The following is a 23,041-nucleotide window of genomic DNA, read 5'->3' on the forward strand; positions in this document are numbered from 1 at the left end:
CTGTGTGGCCTTGGGCAAGCGACTTAACCTTTCTGTGTCCCAATTTTCTCATCGCAAAATGGGGGCAGAAACAGTGCCTGCTTCCTTCCTTCAGAAGGATTAAGTACCAAGTTTCTAGCACACTGCCTGGCTGTCAGCTATTTAGATAATTCACTGATGATGGTGATGTCGCCAGGCACCATGCTTAGCGCTGGGGATAGAGCAGGGGACAAAACACAGACCCTTCCTCAAGGAGTTCCTAGTGCAAGGAAAAGAGACACCCTAACAAGCTGGGACAACATTGCGTCAGTGCTGTGATGGGGGGAGCCCAGAGCCGTCCCCCAAGGGGCAGGGAAGTCTTACCTGGGAGGTGGCCCCAAGCTGAGACATGAAGAGAGAGTGGGCGACTCTTTGAGTAATAAACATGTTCATAGGAAATTTGTATAATAAAGTAATTGGACAAGTGTGCAATGGCGTGCTCACTATAGTCGAAAAGTTGAAAGTAACCTAATCATCCACCCTCAGAGTATTGTATTGATTAAATAAACTACGGTACATTGAGTAAATGAAATAATTAGCAACTTTTAAAATATGGTAAGGTATATATACATATACACATATATTTTATATATGTAATCATTGACTGCAAAAGCAGGTTACAATATGGTACACAGAGCATGACTGAGCCATTTTACATTTATATATAAAATATATATGTGCATGTGCTCAAACCAACATGTTAATGATATTTATCTCTGGGGAGCTGGGTTTAGGATGAAAGCAGAATTTATATTTAAACAACACAAGGTCTGAACATCGTTAAAGGTTTGACGTAGTTTGTTAGTTTTCTAGAAGTGGTACATGAATGTATGTGTATTCCAATGATGGATAAGAATTTTGCTTCCCTGTAACATTTACTAAAATCAAATATTACAGAACATTTTAATCTTTGTTCATTTGATACTTAAAAAAAAAACCACATTGCTATTTTAATTTAAACCCCCCCCCCCCAAAATAAAAGGAAGCAGGAGGTCATCAGGCCACGAATAGGGGCAGGAAGCAGGAAGGGCATCCAGGTGGAATGATGTACAAACGCCTGGGGTGAGGAGGTGACCCAAGGTGGTGGGATATCCGGCAGCTAGTCTTGCTTGTACATAGTCTGTCTGGAGCTCCGGAGGCCCTTGCTGGGAGCAGACGTGCTTCCCACAGCTGCCCGGGGCCCACATGTGCTCCTGGTTTGTGCTCAGACGGTGAGCACAGCTCCCAGCTCCCAGAGGGGCGGGTCGTCCCCAGCAGGCCTCGCCATCAGCCACCACCCACGACAGGCAGGCTCCCCTGACAGCCCCGCTCCACGCAGCTGGCCGCCCCCGCCCTCCGGTCAGCCCGGTTTCCTGCCCCTCCCTCTCTCCTCCCTCCAGCTGTTTCTCTGGCAGAGGCCTGTCCCATTCAGGACAGCAGCCCTGGTGAGCAAAGAGCGCAGGAGCCTCCGGGGGATGAGAATGTTCTAGGGGGGCTGAACTCTGGGCTATTTGAGGGGCCCTTGAATGAATGGATGCACTGCTTTCTGGGCAAACGGCCACAGCCAAAGGACAGTGTGATTTCAAGAAAGAAGTTGGGGAACACGGGTCTCCTGCACAACCTCGAGTGGTCTGAAGTCACCGAACGCTTGGGAACACCTGGGCAGAGGAGACCGGCCACAAGGTATCACGCTCCGCTCTGACATCACCCAGAGGCGCCAGGAAAGGGGAAATGGTAATAGAGAGAGAAGTTCTTTGGTTCTTGGTAAAATGTAATTTTTGTCAAAATGGAAGTAGCTTTATTATGATTTTTAGATTTCCAAAGTAATGCATGCTAATTGTAAAAAACCAGCGAGGCCACCATAGTCGTAAGAGCAGCGAGCTCAGTGTTTCCCTTCGGTTGATGCTCACAACCACCCTACAAGGGAGGTGCTTTCATTGTCCACATCTTATAGGTGAAGAAACTGAGAGTCAGGTTGGGGGGTGCGGGGCTGGGCGCTGAGATCCAAGTGACATGAGAGTCTGCATAGCCCACCTTCTTAGCTGCTGGACTGTCCTACCGCTCAGCTATGGAGAGGAAAGAAGGGGTTCCTATCCCAGAGGTGAACCTTCGGGTGCCCCTCTGTAGAACTCTCACTCACCCTCTCACTACTTGACCTATGATGTTTGTTGAGTGCTTACAGTGTACCAGACACATAGGGGTATCTAGATGTGGACACACCCATGCTTTTCCAACATCTCGTTTCGTACCTTACCTTGTCCTTAACCACGGATCATGAACCTGCCTCTGTATTTTCTATGTTCCTCCAATATACATTTTAATGGCTGCACAGAGAGGGCGAGTTGGGATTTATTAATCATTCCTCCATGTGGTTGCTTCTTCTTCCTCTTTTTTTTTTTTTCATTATTATAAACAGCACTGCAAAGGCTGCTCCTAGGACATCATCTCTGCGTGTTTGGGCCTATGGATACGTTTCCTAAGGTGAATTCGCTGGCTCACATGTTTGCGTGTTTTTAAGTCTTTTGAGGCTATCGCCCTGGAAGGTTGTGCCGGCTTGCACTCCCCCGGCACAGTATTGGGGTGTGAGTTCTCACAGCCTCACCCACACTGGTTGCTACCCATCTCCTAAAACTTCCCTGACGGGAAAGGTGAGAATAACATCTGGCTGCTTGACTTTGCACTCCTTCATTCATGCTGAATAACCTTTATAATCTTATTGTTCATTTTATGACTATCCTGCTCAAGTCTATTCCCATTTGTTCCTTGCTGGCATGTTTGTCTCCTTTCTTATTGATATTTAAGAGTTCTTTGTATATGAAGGATATGAACCCTTTGCCAGTGGTATCTGTTGAAAATATTCCACTCCCCTCTCTGCTTTCAAATTAGCACATTTTAAATGGGTGAGCCATTTGGACCAGCGTTTGGCAAAGTTACGAGCAAACAGCACATCATTATACTCAAGTAACTGTTACTTTATGTCAGTCTGATCATTCAGACCTATGTGGTTCAGAGAGGCCAGCGAGCAAGTGGCTGAGCCGTGGGCCTACCTTCTCTCTCCATGCAAGGGCCCAGCCCCCAGCTTCCTTTTTGTCATCCCTGACCTCCTTTTCAAGACCTGTAGTTCTTGCTGTCGAATTACACTGAGTCGAATTAGACTCAGGACTTCTCAAAGGGCAATCCTGGGACCACGAGCATCAGTTTTTTGAGTCAGAATCTCTGAGGATGGGGTATAGGAGTCTGCATTTTGAATCAGCACCCCCAGTGATTTTGACACACCCTAAAATCTGAGAACAACTGAGCTAAGTGTCTTTTCTTTTTGTCCTTTGTCCAAGTTTCTGGGTTCTTTGTTGCACACTGAGGCTTCTCTTTTTCCTTTCTAAGCAAATATCTATGCTCTTCTGCGAGTCTGCATGCCCTGTGTCAGCAGCTGAGGCCAGGAGACAATGGTGGAGAAGAAGCAAAACTTGGTCTTGTACCACAGAAAGTCAGACCACATCATCCAGCATTCGGGCTTTGATGTTAGTTTAAGCCACAGAGCCCTTTCTTCTGATGAAAATATATGGAGAAGTGCAATTTGAAGACAGATAAAAGTGATGTTTTTCTAGTAGAAACAGAAGTGGAGGACTCCAGACGGCAGCTCACTGAACCTCACCCTCACTGCCGAAGGGCCTCTCGGAATCCTCATGGCTCTCGGGGGCAGGTTGAAAACTGCAAAATCTACTCCAAATTGTTCAGACACCAAAGTTCTTAACCATTGCTGAATTTGCTGTGTGACCTCAGGCAAGGTACTCTCATTCTCTGGCCCTAATCGTCTCATTTGTAAATAAGGAGGTTGAATGTTGTATTAGGGCAGTAGGTGCAGGAACAAATAGACCCAAGCACGTATAATGGCTCAAACAAAACAGACGTTTGTTGTAAGGCAGGTATTTGTGAGTGGAGGGTTGTCCTCTTCCACACGGTGATTCAGTGAGCCATCTCACATTCCGACTAGCCCTTGGACATCATCGCCAAGGAAGGAAAGCATGGAGGGGGCATGTTTGCTTCTTAACTGTTTTCTGCCACACACGAGAACTAGTCATGTGACCAATCTAGTTGCAAAGGAGGCTGTGAAATGCAGCTCTTGGCAAGGGTGGCTCTTTCCCATCTATGGCTGTGTACTGTGGAAGGGAGAACGAATTTTTGTGGACAGCTAGCTGTCTCTGCCACAAATACGGTGACCTCTTGGGTCTCTTCCAGTCTCCGATTCTAAATTTTCATTCGTTAATCTTAAAGTTAACATGGTGATGTTGGACCCACAAATACTTTCCTATCCTCAAAATAATCCCCATCAAATAGACTGAGTAAATTCCCACATTCCAGGCCCGCTAAACATGGATTTCCTTGAAACCTAGGCAACTGCCATTCTCTTTCCCTCCTAGAGAAACGAAACAAAAATAACAATGTTGTTGAGCAAATCACATGGATGAACCAAAGGTTTTTGTATCCACTATCTCATTGAATCTCCCTATAACACTACATGGAAAGGCTTCATGATTAGCATTCCCCTTTTATAAAGGAAGAAAATGAGTCTCAGAGAGGTAAAGGGACTTGCCCAAAGTCACACAGCTCATAAGCAAAAGAACTGGGATTTGAACTCAGAAAATCCAACTTCTGTCCTAGGGTCCTGCTGCACATTGGAGTGCATGTGTGCAAGGCTGCGTGTGTGTGTGCCAGTGCATGTGTGCGGTTAGGGTAGGGGTTTTCCTCGGGCTGTATTTCCCCAGGGCTGGGTATAAGGAAGTGGAAGTGAAGGAATCATTGTCCAAGTGCCCAGAATGGGCCAAGCTTGCTGTTTAGAAGGCAGCCGGGGCGTTGTCTTGGGCCGAGGAAGCCCACTGTGACTAAGTATTATAGTCACTGGCCAGAAAAAAGAGAAGGGGGTGGCGTGTGAGGACACAGCTGAGGCTGTGTGTGGGTCCTGGACGCCACCGAGGCCTTAACTGGGCCAGGCACATAGCAGGTGCTTGTGGACGATTTCCTGCGTGAATAAACCCACCGAGGAGCGAAAGCTGTACCTGTGCGAGAACCTAAGATGGGTCAGCCCAGTCCCTGTTTTTAAGGCCTTTGGGGGAGGGGAGGCAAACTTGTCACATAGACTTTTATTCAGTCACTCAACAAACATTTATGACCCCCTGCTCTGTGTCTGGCACTCCACAAGGCAGGGTGATGAAAAAGACAGGATTCCTGCCCTCGTGGGACTGTGGAGGGGCTGTGAGGGTAGTTACATTGGCCCCCATATTAGATCTGAGGGAAGTGAGGCCCTGATTGGTTGAGCGACATTCCCAAGGTCACTTGGTAGGATTAAGACCCGGGGCTCTGGTTCCCAGGTCAGGACTCCTTATGTGCCCCTGGCTGAGGGCGAGGCCCTAGCTTCGGGCCTGGGATGCAGGGTTGGTTTCTGGCTCCCAGGACGTGCTGTTTTCAGGCAAAATTAGGACACCAGTTAATTTACAATACTTCTCTTTTGGAACCTCTATATTTTTGCAGCGTTGGGCACAAGCATGATAGAGGAAGAGTAGAATTTCTTGCCCTGCTGGGTGGAAGCCAGAGGCCATGTTAATTCTACACGGTGCTGTCAAAGAAAGAAACATTAATGTCAGGCTGCCATCGGCTGACAGCATGACATGGCATGAACTCCACAGCCACCTGCTCTAGGGTTCAGACCCCGTCTCTGCCCTCTAACCTCCCTCCCCCTCTGAGTCGTCATCTCTAAGGGGGGGATACTCTCAGGGTCTACCACTTCACAGCGTTGTTGGGGGTTAAACGAGTTAATATACGTAAAAATATACACGAGCACAGCACATGGCCAGCTCACTGAAGGCGCTTCTATTTTAATTCCCGGGGAAGTGGGCACTGATATTCACGTTTGTACACAGGGGGTGATGTGGGCATCTTGTGCCCTGTGACCTCGGGTTCCCAGGACAGGAAAGGTCATTTCAGTCAGTCTCCTGGCTTCATGCCTTGCCCCATGGGGGAGTCCTGGGCTCCGTGGGCAGTTGTCCCACCCACCATAGACACACTCTGGCAACCTTGAAAGTATCAGCAGCTGACTCAGCAGAAGGGTCAGCTGCTATCCACGCAGAATGTCAGAATCGGTTCTGCTTTCTTGGGGTATGTGACTTGGGTCCTCTGATCTTGGCCCTGGGATCCCACTGAGAGCAGCTCTTGTGCAAGGAGGTGGATTGGGTGGGTGGGGGGTGGGGCATCTGGTGCAAGAAACAGTGGCTAGCGTGCTCAGTATTTCCTCCTGGAGCTCAGGGGTCAGAGACACAGGAGGCCTGGTGGGGTGTAGCCAGGCAGACCTGGGTTCTGGTCTCTGAGCCTCAGTTTCCTCTTGTTTCAGAGTTGTTGAGTTCTTCAGTGTTCAGTCAGTGATCTGGGGGTGGTGATTAGGGCCAGGGGACATTAAAAATATGCCCATCCCTTGTTATCAGAATTTGTTTGAACAGTTTCCAGAATCTATGAATTCCGGGGTGTGGGATGAACGAATTGCTCAGATAGTCAGTGTATGAGCCTGTTGCTGCTATAACAACCGCTGCAAACTTTGTGGCTTAAAACCATACACACTTATGATCATACCTTTCTGGAGGGCAGAAGTCTCAAATGAGTTTCACCTGGGCCTTTCTGACCAAGGCCTTTTCGATTGTTGAAGACACTCCCATCAGTGCCTGCCTGGTGCATTCAGCGCCCGAACTACCACGGGAGCAAAGAGGGGGTAGCTTTGATCGGGGCAGTCAGGAAATAGTGTCTGGAGAAGGGAGCATGCACCTGGGCTGGTTCCAAGGATGACTGGCCTCGAGCGCCTGGAGGAAAACTTGGCCAGAAATAAAAGATATTTCTGGCTGGGAGAGCAACGTGAGCAGCTTGACGAGCGAGGAACATCTGATGGGGCGAATGGAAGCGGGGAACGGCCGGAGGGAGCCTGGATGGTCTGCAGGGCCTTGAAGGTCCCATGCAACTTGCTGCGTGGTCCAGTACGCCCCATCTCACCGGAACAGCATCTTGTTGTCCCCAGACCTTGCCCTCTCCAAACTTGGTGCTTAAACTTGAACATTTGGACGAGTGAAGATTCCAGACAATCTCAAGTGAATTGAGTTTGAAATTCCAACTTGGCAGAAGTGGCTTCATCTCCTGGATTGTCTGGTCCAGAAACCAGGTCGGAGGAGAGAATATTTCTTTGCATTGGTGGCTTTCTCGGCCACCCAATGTTGGGTCTCTTCTCCTAGCACAGCCAGGACCTGCTGACAGCTGTAGGCACGGAACTTGGGAGAAACGAGGTGTTTCCTTCAGGGTTAAAGAGAGTTGACATAGGGTGGCACCTGTGGCCAGCCCGGGATATGTTTACTGCGGGGAGAAGGACTTGGCCGCTGCCCGCTGGAGCCAGATGAACCGGGCTGGGCATTGAAGGGCCTGCTGGCCCCTGCCATCGCCTGGGGGTAGAGCTGACTGATGTCAAGAGCAGGTCTTCGGGGAGTTCGGGCAATTTTCAGTCTCTTTTATGACAGATGCGACTCACAGGGGGCCTTCTTCAATGGTCAGGGATCTGGGTCAGGAAGAAAAACGACATCCCTTGAGTAAGAAAGAAACGGCCACCCGGGGTAGAAGTGGGACTCTGCCAGCTCACGGACCTGTTTTTTTTTTTTTTTCACGGACCTGTTTTGAAACCCACCTCTGCCCTCGCTGGCTGTGAGACCTCGGAGAGGACACTTAACTTCTCTGAGCCTCAGTCTGCTCCACTGTAAATTGGGGGTGATTAAAGGGTTTTCCTCACGGGGTGGAGGGTGTTGGCTGGCTTACGTGAGATGCAGAGTGGCACAGAGCTGGGGCTGAAGACCAGCTGTGGCCTGAGCATGAAGGGCTGCCTCAGGTGGTGGGCGGAGCAGCGGGGGTCCTGAGCTGTGAGAGGCTAGAAATGCCAGGTGTGGACGGTGCCAGGGTCGGAGCTTCACCCCAAGCTTCCCCTCCGCTTCCCGGCTTGGCCTGAAAACACGGCGGGGTCCGGGTAGAGACCCCAGATCACAGGTCTTTCTTTTCCTGGGACCAGTGGGGCCTGACTGGCTTAAATGGGCCTTTCTTTTTCTGTGTTTCCCTGTCCTCCTGTGAAAAACCTCTGACATGAGGGAAATCAGAACCCGGGCCCTGGGGAAGGGTAGGGCAGCTTCCCTGAGCCTGGCTGGGCGATGCTGCTCATCTGCCCCGTCCCACTGGCCTGGCCCTGGCTCCACGCATCCTGTCTGCTCCATAATCTCGGCCCTCTCCCAGCTCTGGCAGCTCACACTTTCCAGGGGGCTGGGAAGCCAGCAGCGCCCCCAAATTCCTCCTTCCAAGAGCTTTTTGTATTGTTTCCACTGCCTGAAGGGACAGGTAGCTTTCATTCGCCGAGACCACGCTGGACTTCTGCCCAACCCTGCTTCCCACCGCCAAGATCCTCTTCGGGGGCCAGTCATTCCTCTGCTGGTGTCACACAGACCCATCAGAAATGTGGGAGATGGGGCAAACTGTCCCATTTTACAGCCGAGGAAACTGAGGCCTGGAGAAAACATGTGTGCTCACCCCTCATCCATTCCCTAATTCACAGCCTCCCTCTCTGCCTTGGGAACACGTCCCACCTCCAGTGGCCCTGGCTTTTTGTGCTTTGATGGGGCCCTCAAAGTAATGGTTCGGTTTGGAGTAAGGCAGACCTGGGTTCGAATCCTGAGTCGCTTGATGACCAGCTGGGTGATCTCGGGTCGGTTCCTCTCTCTCAGCCTCAGTTTCCCCACTTGTAAAGGAGAGTGTTGGCAGGTTCTGCCCTGAGTTGTGTGGTGAGAATTAAAGGAGATAATCCATGTAAAGGGCTTAGCACTGGGTCCCGCACTTAGTGGGTCCCTGCAAAGACTTCTGGGCCCTGAAAATGGGGTACGTGGCAGGTCCTTGGTAAATACTTCCTGAAATGAGATTGAATTCTTTAATCACCCCCTTCTGCTCCAACCCCCAGACTGTTGGCAGTCATTTCTTTCCTGTGAAGGATGAGGCTCAGAGATTGAGGCTCAGAGAGGTTAATTGGCTCCCTAAGGCCACACAGCTCACAGCGAAAGGAGTCAGGCTCCTGAGCCTTGCCCTTCGTTTACCTGGACACCACAAGGGCTGTTCCTATTCTCCTGGTCCCTTCTCCAGAGCTCACCTACCCGCCTCCTCTGTGATTTCCAGGCCTTTCCGCTGATGCCACAGACTCTCCCTCCACCAGTCAGGGTTATCTCATTCATCTTTGATAGCTCGATCAACACATGAGTCTCATGCCCCATCCCTCAGAAGACTCTTCTCCTCCAGACGTTCCACTGAAAACCAAAGGGATCAACTCCTTCACGCTGAGGCGTTTGCAGCCGGTGACAGCTCGCAGGAGAGGGGTTTGTGAGGCTGGTGCCTTAAGCCAGCACAGCGTGTCCACAGTGGTGGACCCTCTGGCTTTTGGACACGGGGGAGGGGAGCCTTTGGCCTGGGATCTTCCTGGAGGTCAGTAAGCGGCAGCCTCCCCTGCTTCAGGAACCTGAGGACAGGCAGTGACTGAGTCAGTTCCATAGACGTCTGTGTTACCACTTCCTCATACCTCCACTGGGACCTCTCTGTTCCTCCCTTTTCTTGTAGAATTGCGTTGACTTTTTTTTTTTTTTTTTTTTATAATGGGACAAAGCTGCATATCAGCGGAGCTCAGAGAAACCGAACAGGCCTGGGCGGCCGCGAGGGTGAGTGTTGCAATCTTGGCACACCCACGTCTACACTGCCTGCCTGCCTGCCTGCGGCCTTCTGCCAGAGCCCACAGGCCGCGGTGACTGAGGGTGGTTAAGGCTGTGTCCTGTGACCTGGATGAAGAGGCTGGGGTCCCTCTCACCTTCTGCTGAACTGGTAAAACTGTTCCCTCACTCGGGCATCCTTCCTTCCCTGTGTGGGCATTGGAGCCGGTGCCGGGAGACCAGGGGGAGAAGCATGGCTCGTCAAAGTGTGTTTGGAGAGGCAGGATGGCACGATGGTCAGAGCTTCTGGAATCCGACTGCTTGGCTTCAAATTCCTCGCCTTCCTAGTTCTGCAGCCTTGGTTTCCTCATCTGTGAAATGGGAACAACACTGCCTCACAGGGCCTTTGGTGGGGGGGACATGGATCTAGGGGAGGGCACATTTTATTTTTTTATTTATTTATTTTTTGTGGTACACGGGCCTCTCACTGTTGTGGCCTCTCCCGCTGCGAAGCACAGGCTCCGGACGCGCAGGCTCAGCGGCCATGGCTCACGGGCCCAGCCGCTCCGTGGCATGTGGGATCTTCCCGGACCGGGGCACGAACCCGTGTCCCCTGCATCGGCAGGCGGACTCTCAACCACTGTGCCACCAGGGAAGCCCTATTTTATTTTTTATCTTTGTTATTTTGGTATTTGCCGTGCCATTTGTTTAAAGGAAAGAACCTGGGGTTGGGGAACTTGGAATTGGGCGTTCATGTGGGGGACGCACTTAGCTGGGGTCCCAGAACTCGGTAAGCGTGTGGCGTTCACGACTCTGTCTCTAGGTGTCCATGTCCCCGGCGATGGGGCAGATTTAGTGAGAAGCTCTGCCCCTTTCTGCTTTCTCGCCGTGGCGCTTTGGCAAGTTGCTGTGCCTCGCTGAGAGCCGTGTTCTTGAAAACTGGGGCTGCGTCAGCTCCATCTCTGGTGGTTGTAAGGATGCAGGGCTGACATCAAAGGCGGCCCTGGCCCTGGGGCAGCCATCAGTTCTGGAAGCGCCTGAAAGGCCTCTTCGGGTGTCATCTGGCTCCCCCGGGGCGGGGGCGGCAGTGGTCTCCGGCTGGTTTCTCCCCTAGGATGTCATATGGAAATGCTGGGGGCACCCCAGACACTCAAGTTCCTTAGGGGGCTCTGAAGCTCATGGGGTGCGGAGCAGGGCCACCGTGGGGAGCTGAGTAGAAGGCCAGCTGCCTGGCCCCTGCCTTCTCAATGCACCTCCTGCTCCCGGGACCCCTCCACCCCTTCTGGCTCTCCCTCCACTCCTCTCCCCTTCCCCCTCCTTTTTTCGGCAGCCAGTGCTCTGAGCCAACCGACATCTTCCAGAGCTGGAGTGGATGGAGCATCTTTGGTCAAAACCAAGCACTTACCTGCACCCTGAATCATGGGCCCTCGTTAACCCTTAGTGAGGGAATGAACACATGAGCCGCAACAGCAGAGGGCCAACCCCTGATATTTTGGGGGACAGCATCTGGGGCATCACTTGAAGTCCCCTCTTTCCCTTACGCAAAACCAACCCTCACTAAAGTTATTTTGAGGTCGTGTGCCTTATTTTTAAAACACACATAATTCCTTTGAGGGCATACGCTTTGTAAAAAAGAAAGCATGGGACTTTTGTGTTCAACACCGTAATATTCCCGTCCATTTAAAGACCAAAATTGTGTCCCTTGGAAATCTTTGGCTCATCTCCAGGGAGAGGCCCCTCACCTGATTCCTATCTCTGTAGTTCATTTGGAGAAACTTGGGGTAGAGAATGCATGGATCGTCAGGTCTGACGGGGGACACTCACAGACAATTTAGTCCTCTTCCCTTGCTTCTCCACTGTGTAGGTGAGGAAACAGAGGCACAGAGAGGTTAAGTGACTTGCCCAAGTTCACACAGCTGGTAAAGGCAGAGCCAGAGTTTGAACCCAGATAGCATTAACCACAACACTTGCATTCCCAGAAGAGGAAACTGAGGCCCAAACGTGATGTCAGAGAAAGAAGCCTGGGTGTCCAGGCCATTTCTTCAGCCGTGCTGGCTCCTGAGCTCAGGCAGGGTCTGAGCCCCATGTCCTCAGTGCTGGACCAGAGGGCATCTTCAGGGTCATCTGAAATATCTACAGGTTCGAGGCTCAGAGAGGGGAAGAGATTTGTGCAGATTCTTTGAAAATTAGGAGCAGAGTTGGGCCTGGAACTCAGGCCACCTACCTCAGCGTGGTTTCCCTCCGGGGAAGATTCAAGGATGTGGGTTTGGACGGGAAGACAGAGCTGCTCTGTGGGTCTCAGTTTCCCCTGATGTCAAAAGGGGGGTTGAGAACCCCGGCCCACTGGAACCTGTCTGTGGCCAAGTTTTTACCAGCCTGCAGAGAAATGAAAAGAGAGAACACAGACAATCGAGTGATTGTTTTATTCATAAAGTGAAGTATTTTCAGCTGAGAAGGATGAGTCCATGTCTCATCGATTTTTGTCAGTATTAACATACTGTTTGTTTTCTGAAATGGTGAAGATGGTCAAAGACAGTTTTAATTCTGCCGTGCCCTTACTTGGCAAACCTAGAAAAGTGGTAAGTCTAGGACAGTCTCAGAAGCGTTTGGGAAATGTAACTGGTTCAGGAGTTCGCTTGAGCTCAGAGGGTCTCTTGGGCTCCTTTGAGGTGAGGGAGGGCACGGGTGCAGCTGAGGTGGGGCGCCCAGAAAGAACTGAGAAATTGGGCGTGGAGATGAAGGCTCTGGCTGCCAGTGCCAGGGCTGGACTTCCAGAGAGGAGGACGTACCTGGCACACCATGGTTTCCCCACAGGGGCAACAGGATGCAATGGTTGCATGTGAGGCCTCCGTCACGACTCAGAGTCCAGGCAGTGGGCGGGGAGGGAGAGGACTGGGGGAGAGAGAATGAAAGGGGGAGATGCTGATCATGGGTCAGAAGGACACAGGAGGGGGCTGGGAAGGGGCGCAGGGAGCCTGCTCTGGCTGGGACAGAGGGCGAGATTTTGGTGGGAAGGGGGTTGAGTGGGGAGGAGTTGAGAGGGGGTCGTAGGGCCTCTGTCGAGGTGGTGGATACACAGGAGAGGAATGAGTAAAAGACAGTCCCAAGAGGCTTGTTGTGGCTTCTGAGCTGGATATCTGTCTTAGGCAGGGGCTCCCCAGAAGCAGAGCCTGAGGTGAGGATTTGGTGAATGGGAGGTGGTGAGGGTGTGTCTCAGGCAGGGCTGGGATTTGGTGAGGGAAGGGAGGCAGGGTCATGCCATTTCAGGGTTGGATCTCATCGTTATTGAACATTTTGATATTTTGCTCATCGTGCCTTTTGTGCATTCGCTTCGATTTTTCAATGCTGCATGAAAGTCTTATTTATCCTGATTAGTGGGTTTTGGGGGGCACACCCTTAAATGTGCATTCAAGGGTCGGGCACAGGGAGGATGTCAGCAAGAATATGGTCTCAGGTGGAGACTAGCCTCAGCCTGATCCCGGGGGGTGGGTGGACTCTGGAGCCTGAATTGTACCCCATGGCAGTCGGGGAGAAGCAGCTCCTGCTGGGCTGAGGGCAGTTCTCAGGAGAAGGGGGCAGCAGTGAGCTGTGCTATCGAGCATTCTCTACAGCTGTGGGATGGGTGTCCCCCTCTGGTAAAGGGGATCTGGGCCACCAACACCTACTACAATATTCTTTGTGGTTCTTTGAGAGATGGCAGTACAATTTGAATTATTTATAAGTGCTTATGGCTGCTGGACTGTTTCTTTGAATGTGACTGTGCTAGAGCTTCCAGGGCACAGCTTCTATTCCTGTTATAGAATGGATGAATGAATGAATGCTTGCAGCAGGGAGGGTGTCCGGGCTTGGGGAGAGGGGAGCAGGATGGTGGGCGGAGCTAGTGTGGCTGTGGCCCTCCCCTGAGGGGTGGACTCATTTCAAGTTGCTCGTTCATTTCCTTAGAAGGTGGGAGCTGGGGAGAGGAAGGCCAGAGTGGAGTAAGTATCTATGATTCTGGCCATGGAAAGAGGAGCAGAGGGAGGAGGAACCTGGCTTTGGGTTTCTTAGGACTTGGAATTACATCTTTGTATTCCGAGCTGCTTGCCTGCTACCTGGCAGATAATATGGGCTCCGTGAGGTTTCCTGAATGTATGAATGAGAAATATGTAATCTGTGAGCAGGTATTTACACCTCAGTGTGAAAGAAGCTCTGAGAGGAGGTTTTTTACACTCACACTCCCTTACGGCTGTACCACATTCAGGTCTGGGGCAATGCCAGGCAATCGTACGAATCGTAGTCATACCTGACGACACTAATAATAGAAACAGTGATAGATTCTTTACTGAGAACTTAACGTGGACCAGGCATTGTTCTGGATGCTCTGTATTCCTTCTCTTATTTAATTCTAATACCAACTCTGTGAGGTATGTACTATCACTGTTCAATCTTGCAGATCGGGAAACTGAGGCACAGAGAATTTAAGCGACAAAGAAGTCTCACAAGTCGTCAGTGGCAGAACTGGGATTTGAACTTGGATGGCCCAGCTCCAGAGCCTGCCCTCTTCGCTATCACGCTGAGCACGGCTTTGGGTTCAAGTCCTGGTTCCTCCGTTTTTTAACTGTGTGACCTTGGGCAAGTTGCTTGACCCCCTCTGAGCTTTAGTTTCCTCAGTTGTGAAGGGAGGGTAGTGTCAGGGCTCTTGGGAGGCTAGAGCAACGTGAGGGATGGGAAGGATCCTGAGGGCTCACGGTGATGGTTCCCACGGCTCAGCAACACGGTGGTTTCAAGGGTCCCCACTTGTGGCTACAAACTGCGGGGGCCCTTGGAAACCTACACCAGTGAGACGTTGCCAGGATTCTTGGCAGGAGGGTGAGGAAGAGGGATGAGGGAGACAAAGGCTCTTCTGTCAGCCACTTGGGGCCCGTCCCAAGTTGGGAAGATGTGAGTCCTATAAGGGAGAGATGAGGAGTGCCTGGGCGTGGGGTGGGCACTCTGTTGCCCGCCAAGATTTGCTCTTCATGAGAAATGGGTGGAAAATTATTTTGGATCCTTTCCTGAGGGGCGGGGATGGCCAGGGCCCATGCATGGAGGGGAGAGGTTTCTCCACACCCCGGGAATGCGATCACGGCCATATCTTAAAACAGGATGAAAGCAGAAAACAGCTTCAAGCCGGCATCTGCTGTGGGCTGCTCAAGGCGGCCAAGCCAGCTCCAGAAAATGGCTTCCCATGGGCTCAGGCTCCAGGCTCTGAGCTCGGGGTCGACCCCAGAAATCTGCTGACTGGTCCATCACTACCCTGTTCTGTGCCTCCTCCAGCCTGAGTGCCTTCTTCTCTGGGAACCTACAAGCTCCAGATCTACCCTTTGGGGTTGTTGAGGGCGCCTCGGGCCTAAATCTGTCTCCCACACTCTGCAGATAGTTTCATACACTGCAGCATTCATTTCTGATCCCAGTCTACATGGCTCTGAAGCTTTTTTTTTTTTTTTTTTGATGGATTAAATCACAGCACAGCCAGTGAAAAGGAAGGGCTTAAGACTTGTTTTCTCATCATAAAAGAAAGGGTTTGAGAGCCCCAGACACTATTAAGAGTAAGTGGGGAATCACACACACACACACACACACACACACACACACACACTGATTTCATGTAATACTGTAACACATACATGATGATGAACTCTAACAGTAAGAGACTGGAAACAAGCCAAGTGCCCGTGCCCAGGAGACTGGATAAGTAAATGAAGGCAAATCCAATAATGGAATACTATGCAGCCATCAAAAGGATGGGTGCTTTTTACACACTGATATGAAATCATCTCCAAGGTACATTGTTAGGTAAGAAAGATAAGTTGCAAAATAGTGTGTGTAACAGACCAACTTTCATGTAAAACAGGGAAGAACTTGGAATATATATTTGTATTTGTTTAAAGACACTCTGGAAGGAGACATAAGAAACAAAAGGATTTGGGTGCAGTGGGGACTGGGTGTATGGTGGCAGGATAGAATGAGGATTTGCATTCTAACCTTTTTATAATTTTAGATAGTTTTGAACATCACCAATTCGATGGAGTTGTGTAGCCTAGTCAAAAATTTAAATTAAAAAAGCCAACTTAGAATTGTGAATGGATGCCCATTAGGCTAAAGCAAGTGTCACTGTGAAGAGATATTATAAATGCTAATGTCCGTGGCTTTCATCACCGTTACCTCTTTGGCCACCACAGGAACATATTTGGGATTTTAAGTCTACTCTACCTGACTCCAGCTTCCTCAATGTCACAAGGAGAAAGTTCCTCCTGGTCTCCTTGAACCTGGCTTGAGAGGGTCCTGTTTGAGGTTTATGTAGGACCCACTCTTTCTTCGGCATCCGTGTCATCCTGGTGGCTGACATGTGCTCCCAGTGGCCCCCTGTGGCCACGGCCGGTCCAGCCGATGTCTCACTGTGGATTTGCCATCTCATTCCAAGAGAATCCTTGACCCCTCGATGAAGTGTCTGTAGGAAAGAAATATGTCCTCATGGGCTAATATTCAGTGGACACAGAGATCCTCTGGAGAAGGTAATGACTGAAAACCCATGCTTGTAGGAGTCGTGAGTGTCCTTGTCAGCATCCTTTTACCATAGAACAGGGTAACAGACAAGCAAGCCCAGGGCAGTGAGCGTCACGACACCCCAGGCCCGTCTCCAGCTGGTGGAGAGCGTGGCTGGGTTCTAGCATTTGTCACAGAGAATAATGTCCTGCTCTCCGCTGCCTATAGTATCAAGACATCAGTTCAGAGAAACGGCATCAGCGAGAATGCCTTGAGGGCCACACACTTCAGGCCCTTTCCCAGACATTCTAGAAATTTCTTCCCATTAAGCCAGCAATGCATAACCCTGGATGTCTAGACCAAAGCAAATAGTCACTCCTTCCCTGGCACGTCTGGGGAAAGCAGCTCCTACTGAATGGCCTTTTGGGGCAGAGCTGCCAGCTTACAGGAGAGGGTATTGTATTCAGGCAGCCAGTGTTTGGAAGCCTCTCCTGAAACATCTGGAACCTCAAGCCTGCATCTACCGTCAGCACATCTCTGAGGATGCTGGCCTGCACGTCATGCTGTGTCCTCTCTACACGGAACTCTGGACAAGGTCCTTCTGTTCCTGGTCCCCGAAGGTTTTGCCTTCCCCGAAGTAGGTTTGTTTTGAGCCAAGGGGCACGTGACTCCTGTAACTGGTTTTTCTTTTCCAGACTAGCAGTCTGTGAGTCCACTGTGTGGCCCACCCAGGCTAAGTATTTAGGACATTACTTATTGTCTGCATTTTTCCCCTCAGCCCTGGCTCCGTTTTCTGTCTCCACCCGTTTCCTTTCCTCCTTTCACTCTCACTTTTAATTTACGTTCCCTCGGATACCTGAGCCTCTTCGGAGCTTTATCCCACCCTTGGGACCAAGCCGGTACCTAAGCAAACAAAAAATTTGACAAACCTGCAAGCAAAAGCAGCCTGTGAACACCCCTCCCCCTGCCCGGGGAAAGAGCAGTCCCAGCTGTAGGGACCAGCAGGTAAGGGGTTAAGAATGATGCAGAGGAAGTGCTGGCCAAGGTTAAAGTGAGGAAGTGGCCGCTGCCAGGGGAAGGAGGTGGCCGGCTTATCCTGTGTGACTCCAGGGGGCTGACCCAGGCTGAGGGGAATGTGGCAAGTTGCTGGAGTTCAGTTTAGTAAAAAAAAGGAAGAGCTTTCTAATGACTTGATGGGTTTTTCTAGAAGTTCTGCTGTGGGGATGGGGGAAGAGAGAGAAGGGCAACCTTCTCTGGAAAATGGCAGAACCCAGGGAGAGTTTTTTTTCTGATGATTTTATTTCTGAGTGATGACTCGAGGGCCTAGGCGATGCCCAAGAGGAGGTTCTAAGTGGATGGTCCCCCATTTTGAGGTGAAACCAAGCCTCAGAAACCAAGCAACTTACCAGGAGGGCTCCCCTTCCTGCTGCCTGTGTGATGATGTCTTGTGTCTTTCTACGCTCTACCAGGCACCGGTTTTTGCCCACTCTGCTCTCTATAGCATCCCCACGCCTAGCACAGTGCCTGGCAGAGATCTGTCAAATTTAACTGAATGAAAAAAATAAAAGTTTTTTTTTTTTTAAATGATGACAGAGCTAGAATAACAAAGTCGATGTTATCTGACTCCAGAAGTAGCTTCCTTTAAACATCACCGCCACGGGGTGTGTTTGTTGGGGCCGGGATTTTCACATAGGCAGGGCCACCTGCCTGTCCTGATTTGCCTGGAACGTTCTGGTTTTAGCACCAAAAGCCCCATTTCTCAGGACACCCCCAAACTGGGATGACTGGTCAACCTATACACCCTGCATTTGTGATCCCATGTAAGCTTTACACTGGCCCGCTTTGCAGATGAAGAGACTGAGTCATGGCCTGAGATCTCAGGGGTCAGGCTGGCCTCGGCACCTGGCTTTGCTGCAGCTGTGTGAGGCTTAAGGCCTCCGCTGCCCTGAGCCAGTTTCCTTTTTCTGTAGCATGGGGGTGGCAGACCCCTCGAGCCTATAGCCTCTCCAGCAGTGGCTTTTAAGGATTCTGACATTTCCTCTGGGCTTCAACTGTCTGTTTTTTCCACTGAGGGTGGGGGGCAGTTTTCCCAGTGAGACCCTTTCTCGGGCAAGGCTGAGTTTCTCCCTGGGAAAAGGTGACAGCACGGTTATAGGGTCAAGGGGGAGGGCAGCCTGTCCCTCCTCCCCCCAAGCCTGGGAACAGGGTGGGATCTCCTACATACTCCACCAATGCCAGCCCTTCCGTCAGCTGCCTGGGCTGGAGCCAGGCAATTCCAGGGGGCCAGAGCCTGCCTGAGTGCCCCGGGGGCCCTGTGCCTGGTGTTGGCAGCCTGGGCGGGGCGCGGCTGGGGCGGCTCAGGCCTGCAGGATCTCCCAGGGGTCCTCCCGGCTGGACGTGCCTCTGCAGCCCCCTGCCTGCTCTGGAGCCTGGTGTGTGGCGACTGCACTGGCCAGAGGTGGGTAAGTCGGGTCACTGAAGGCTCTCTGAGGTGGGGTTGTGGGTATGTGAGACACGGCTCCCCTGCCTGCCCTGTGCATGGGGGAGTCAGCGGGTGCAAGAACAGAGGGCCTTGCACACAGTGGAGTCCCCAGCCAGCAAGTCGCAGGACATCAAGGGCAGTCACGGTGACTGAAGGTGTGGGCCCCCGTGTCAGAACAGCCCAGGTTCAAATCTTACCTCTGCCTCTTGCTAGGTGTGGGATCTTGGGCTAGTGGCTTTGCTTTTCTGTGCCTCAGTTTCCACATCTGCAAAATGGGAATGAAAATACCCACCTTAAAGGTTTGTTCTGAGTAGAGGCACTGGGTACACAGTTGGCGCCTGACAAGTAAGGGCCACTGTTATCACCACCTCCCACCCCCAGCCTCTCAGTGGTTTAGATTCCTCCCCTACCAGGGCTGCACCTGGGAACCCGGGGAAGAAGGAGGGAGAGGAAGGAATGCGGCCTGAAGGCTTGTCACGGCCTAGCCGTGAAAGAGGCCAGCTTCTAAGGACGCTTAGAAGCGCTGTGATAAGGGCAGGAGAACATTTTCAACAGCTGTGTGGGTTGCAGCTGGGGTGCCCTGGAGCACAGGCTCTGGAGACCACAGATCCAAGTTCAAGTCCTGGCTCCACCAGGGCTGTCTGGTGATCCTGACCAGGTTCCTTTCAGAGCCTCAGTTTCAACACCTGTTAAGTGGGGATAATAACCATCCCCGTCTTGGGCGGGGAGCTGGTCAGGCTACGGGGAGATAAGGAAGGCAAAGCATCCAGCCAGACGTCTGGCACATGCCAGCAGGATCATTCTCTGTCTTCTTACCATTTGCTCTCCGTTCTGCCTGTCTTTTTGTCCAGTGCGTAGCGAGGCTGGGGGGAGCAGGACAGGAAAAGGTTCCTCTGACCCCCAGCACAGCAACCTGTAAGAGCAAATGCCCAGAGGCCTTGACCGCCACGCATTCAAGGGGCACTGGGCTCCTGGGGGCACAAGTGAGTGGGTCGTCTTCGAAGGACTTGGGGTCCAAGGTTCCCCCTGTGGCCCCTCCCTGAACCCAGCCGGCGGTTTCCCACGAACCCTGCCGCCCTGTCCTGGGTGGGTGCGTGCATGTCGCTGACCTCCCTCGGGCTGGCGAAGGGGAACAGAGCTCAGTGCTCACAGCCAGGGGCCCTCCCTTCCTCTTTTTTGCAGCTTATCTCCACCCAGCCTCCTGATCTGGGCTGCCTTTTCCCCTTAACATCCCTTCCCTGAAACTTAGTAACGTCAGGATCAGGCAGGCGCGCACGCGCACATGCCCCCACGTAGATGCTTTTAGCCTTGTTTCATCAATAGTGAGATAACAAGAAACAGGATCTATGCTATGCGCTCTACGTATGTCAAGTTATTTAATCCCAGAATAGTTCAGTGCAAGAGGTATTACAATTTTCCCCACTTTGCAAATAGGAAGACTGAGGCAGAGGGCAGGTAAGTGATCCTCCACTGCTGAGATTAACCCCAGGCAGCCTGGCTCCCCAGCTGGGCACTCAGCCCCTCCACCATTCGGCCTCAGTGAGAGCCTGAGCTTGATGAGCTGGATGTCTAACCTTCCCCCACATCCTATCTCAAGGAATAGCTAATGATTACATAATAGCAACATTTCTGCCTTTTGTCTTTCAAAGCTCTGCAACCCCCATAATTCCTCCACACTGCACCCCTTTCTTTGCTTTCGTACTCTCTCTTTCCTCCACTCCAAAGTCTTCCTCTCTCAGTCCAACCTGTCCGTTTTAGAGATGTGGAAACTGAGGCCTGATCAGAGAGGGAAAGTGCTTGCCTAAAGTCACACAGCAAACCAGGGACACGATGGGAGGTTCTGTCAGTTTGTTCTCTAAGCTCAGCCCTCAATGCCCTCCTCAGGTTTGCTGGAGTGGAAGACAGGGAGGGGGGGGATCAGGTTGCATCCTTGAGATGTCCCCGCCACCCCCATCATGTAGCATAAACTATTCTCTCCCTGGCTTCTCTCCACACCCACAGCTGCTCCAGCCTTGCCCCCAACCAGCCTGAGCCAGTGAATGGTGGTGGTGGTGGGAGTGTTGGCCCCCAGGCCATTATTACTTTTACTGCAGTTAATTGTGGGGGAGTTAAAAGTAGAACTCTAATGGTGGAATTCAAGGCCTAGCAACAGGGTTTACCAGGCATCAATTTTGGGGTAGGGGATGCCTTTCTGAACCCAAAAATCAGACCCCAGAGGCTGCTCTTTCATCTGCACCCGTGTTCTTCACTTACCTGCCTCTCACACCCATCCTAGGATTAGCATACCTTGTAAACTACTGGTCTGGCTGCCCCTTGGCATTTCCTCCCTCCTGTCTCTCCCCATCCCCAGTGACACCCAAGGATGGGGAATCAGTGTTGCCATGGTGACTAGATTTCGTCTGTGGCATCAGGGATTCTCGGGCTGGGGTTGGGTCTCAGCCCCTGGGACTGGCCAGTGTGACCTGGCTTCTTCCATGAAGACTCATTTTGGTGTATCCTGTCCCTACTCCTCTGCTCATCCAAGATTTTTCTTGGAGCATTGGCAGTTGCCATGGAAACGGCTCTTGAGGCAAACGTGCCCATGCCGGCTGAGGAAGAATTCCCTCAAGAAAATGGGGAGATTGCCAGACTCCCCGGCTCTGTGATGGGGCCCTTGATTTCTGAAGCCTCCAAAAACTGCCACTTCTGAGTGGACCTGGAGCTGGTGGGGGATTCTCACTCAGTTCATCAGGTCTTTTGCTAGCCTCTTGCCTCCAGTCTCCCCTCTTCCAATGCAGTCTCCGTATGAGCCACCTGGGCTAGAGCTGGGGTTGTTTAGAAAAATGGACACCCCTCTGCTTAAAAACCACCCATGGCTCCCTATTGCCCACAGGATAAATTTGGTACCTTGCAGGAGGTCTCATAATCTGAACCCCTCTTCTTTTCTCAGCCACGTCTCCTGCCATCCCCCCAAAATTCCCGCCCCACACACACACAGACACACATGCACAGACACCCACACACAATCTAACCTCACGTTACCCAGCCTCTGTACCTTTGCACACAGTTTCCTCTGCGGAGATGCCTTCTCCCTCCACTGCTCCATTAAGCAAAGGCGTTGTACCCCTCAAGCCTCAGCTCAAATGTCACTTCCTCCCAGAAGCCTCTCCTGATTTCCCTGGCTACCTTCCCTTTGCTTTGTACAGAGCCAGGGCCACAAACTCAGCCAGCAACAAGGTCAGGCAGGAGACACCGTCGGAACATTCTCCACTTCCACAAAGAAATCCACACTCTCCCATTAAAGCTGAAAGTGAGAGTGACTGTTCATCTTTCTCTTATCTTGCTCTTGTTTCGACAACAGTAGAGAGCCAGGGCAAGCTCCATGGTGAATCACAGCAGACTCATTGCCCCAGAGTCAAGGGGTTGAACATAGGGAGGCTGCCAAGAACCCCATCCTGTCTGTGATGCAGGCCCAATAGGGCTGGTTTGCTGGAAGTCTGGATTTTAGGTGACATCTCAGAGCACTGACTATGCCATGGTCCTGCACCCACCTCCCTTACTTGGGGGCACAGACTCCCACAGTCTCCAACAAGGAGTGTGACACTTAGAAGGTATTCACTAGCTGCTTATTGAATGGATGTTTGAATGAATGGATTCACGCTGTTTCTTGAACCTGCTGAACCTGCTCCTGCCTCAGGGCCTTTGCACTTACCCTTCCCCCTGCCTGAAGTGCTCTTCCATCAGATAGTGATATGTCTCCCTCTCCCTGTATTCAAGTCTGCTCAAAGGTCTCCGTATCAGAGAGGGCTTCTCGGAACACTCTGCCTAAAATAGCACCCCGCCCCCATCTCTATGCCCCACTCCTCTTTATATTTTAGTTCATAGCATATATCATCATCTGTTATTTTCGTTTCATTTTTCCAGCACTTACATACTGCTTCCAATGAACCAGGCATGCTTCTAAACATTACCAACGTAAACTCATTTAATCCTCGTAACAACCCTCTGAGGAAAGAGCTATCACCCCCATTTTTCAGATGAGGAAACTGAGGCACAGAGAGGTGTGGTGACTTGCCCACAGTAACGCAGCTGGTGAATGGCAGGGCGGGGGTTCAAACCCAGGCAGTTTGGCTCTAGAGGTGTTTGTCCTCTTTATTACAAATGTGTTTATCTGTTTGTTACCCAATCCTCACCCTCGAGAATGCCAGCCCCTCCAGGGAAGCAATGTGTCCATTTTGTTCCCTGCTGTAGCCCCTGGATCTGGATCTGGGCTTGGCACACAATAGGTGTTTAATAAATATTTCTTGGAAGGATGGAGGAAGGGAGAGAG

The 23,041-nt window shown here is 51.4% G+C and overlaps 1 protein-coding gene across 2 annotated transcripts in view; it reads left to right on the forward strand.

Annotated features, from left to right (window-relative positions):
* Positions 1-1,362: 1,362 nt before the first annotated feature.
* The window catches only part of CMKLR1 (chemerin chemokine-like receptor 1), a 39,128-nt gene continuing 17,449 nt past the window's right edge, over positions 1,363-23,041 (forward strand). The window contains exon 1 of one of the 2 annotated variants that reach the window (XM_060029411.1): positions 1,363-1,731. The gene's annotated coding sequence lies outside the window, so the exon portion shown is untranslated. The remainder of the gene's footprint in view (positions 1,732-23,041) is intronic. The other variant, XM_060029412.1, reaches the window with a different exon arrangement.

The sequence above is a fragment of the Delphinus delphis genome, chromosome 13 (genome assembly GCF_949987515.2).
Source record: "Delphinus delphis chromosome 13, mDelDel1.2, whole genome shotgun sequence".
Lineage (NCBI taxonomy): Eukaryota > Metazoa > Chordata > Mammalia > Artiodactyla > Delphinidae > Delphinus > Delphinus delphis.